This window comes from Amphibalanus amphitrite, unplaced genomic scaffold (assembly GCF_019059575.1).
Source record: "Amphibalanus amphitrite isolate SeventyFive unplaced genomic scaffold, NRLGWU_Aamphi_draft 000105F_arrow, whole genome shotgun sequence".
NCBI lineage: Eukaryota > Metazoa > Arthropoda > Thecostraca > Balanomorpha > Balanidae > Amphibalanus > Amphibalanus amphitrite.
The window spans coordinates 2,014-4,026 of record NW_024881600.1 but is presented as its reverse complement, the minus strand read 5'-3'; positions in this window follow the sequence as shown (position 1 = coordinate 4,026).

Sequence of the window (2,013 nt, the reverse complement as noted above, 5' to 3'; positions counted from 1 at the left end):
TATCTTTGTGTAATACCAGCACTTCTGATCCAGGAAAATGAAATACAAAACACAAATATTTATCTACTTATCACCGAGCACGCTCATTCTCTGTCCCTGTCCGCATTTAAAATCAAATGAACATTTTATACGGATCAATGAGAAGTGCTTTTACAGTAATAATGCATCAATAAGTTATTTTTCAAGCAAACATGCAATGTAAATTAAACCAATTAATCTCTTTTTCAGGTACGTACCATTAGAGCAAATGGTTCCAAAAAATGGAATAGTTATACAAACCAGGACCGGGTGGACGCCGCAATCGCCCTCGCCAAGTGGTTTAGCGGAAACTGCCTGCTTATAAATAAGTAGGTAGACCTACATATACGGAAACTGCGCCGAAAGCTGGCCGACCACCTACTGCAGATGTGTGTGTGTGTGTGTGGAGGAGCCAGACGCCTCCAAAGCTCCCATTCACCAGAGTGAAGTTCCTTATAAACGATTGTTTGCTTATTGCTTTATGTCTTATGAGCGATTACTTGCTGTCCTTACTTTATGCTTTCGGTTGAGTGTTTAACCAAGTATTGTGAACGGGGAGGGAGGCTAGCGGGCCTTGTGATTGTTTTATAGTTTTGATGGCGTTTTTTCATGACTCATGCCATATTACTGCTGCAGTTTGCAGTCCACTGTTTCATGTATTTGTGTTTCATTTGACGTGTCTGTAGTCGTTTGAAATATACATTCAGTCAAAGTCAACCACTACTTTCCTTTTGCAATGCTCGAGCCTCGATGACCGGTTAACAGAGCATATGAGTGACCGTAACAATCTTAAATATGCATTGAAACCGCACAACCTGCTGAAAGTGCATTGGCTGCTCCTTGCTACTTGATCCAGTGTGAAGCAAAAGCAAGATGAAGTCAAGCCGAGACTTGAGAAAACAGGAGTCGTCACTCGAGCCGAACCCGAGCAAAGCCACAGCAGTTTGCAATGTATAAACCCCATTCACTTCTATGGCTTAAGTCGGGATAGACAGGGCACACAGGGTGGGCTTGCCGGAGTTCAGCCCGCTCGGGCCCAGAGTAATCTCCATTATATAAATGGATTCACTGCTCGGGCTTAAATCGGGCTAACGCCAATCGTCGCTCAACTAGGGCTAAACTACGGCTGTCCGGAGCTCGCAGAGCGGGCATACCTCCGGCAGAGCATGGGCTTTAGTCGGCGTTTTTGTGTCATACGCCGACTTTAGCCCAAGCCCTAGCCGACTTTAGCCCGACTAAAATCTCGGGCAATCCGCACTTGAGCCTGCTTGGGCCCGGAGCAAAATTGCTGGCTGGGTTTGTCTTTCTTTCAAAAAGTTTTTGGCTTTTCGGAAAAACCGGGAAAGGTATATGTGATAGAGCACATACCATGGATATAGGTACCTACTGTAGCAAGTTTTAGCTGGATATCTTCAAAAATAACGAAGTTATACGCATTAGGTATAGTAAAAAATTACAATTCTATTTTTTCAAATCAATTTTGCAAAATGCATTTGACATCGTACGCTAATATAAATGGCACCATCGTGTTTCTGAGCTCAAACTGCATCCGATACACACCTTGTTTGTTGACAAATTTCAACTTCAAATGTTTTACCTTTTTGGACCTGAAGTTACCTGACCTCAGCTAAATTCAACTCAAAATGACCTCAAAGGACATAAACGACAGAGCATTCGAAATCTATGGCCTAAATGAACCATAAAACATGTGGCACGTGACCGATGCATGATATAATATGTCCGTGACCTAAAGTATCTAGTTACAAGTATGTAAAGCAAAAATGAGCCTAATTTGACTTGCCATCCGGCGGCCAGAGCCAAAAAGGTGAACAAGTCTAGGATTGAATATTGTTACTTTGACCTGACCTGCATAGGCGCGGGAGCCGGGGGGGGGGCAGAAGAGCCGCCCCCCCCCCAACTCTGGGGCCGTGGGGGCGATGCCCCCACAGCTTTGAGACGGAATACCACACTTTTTTGCAAATGGTTTTTTTAAGC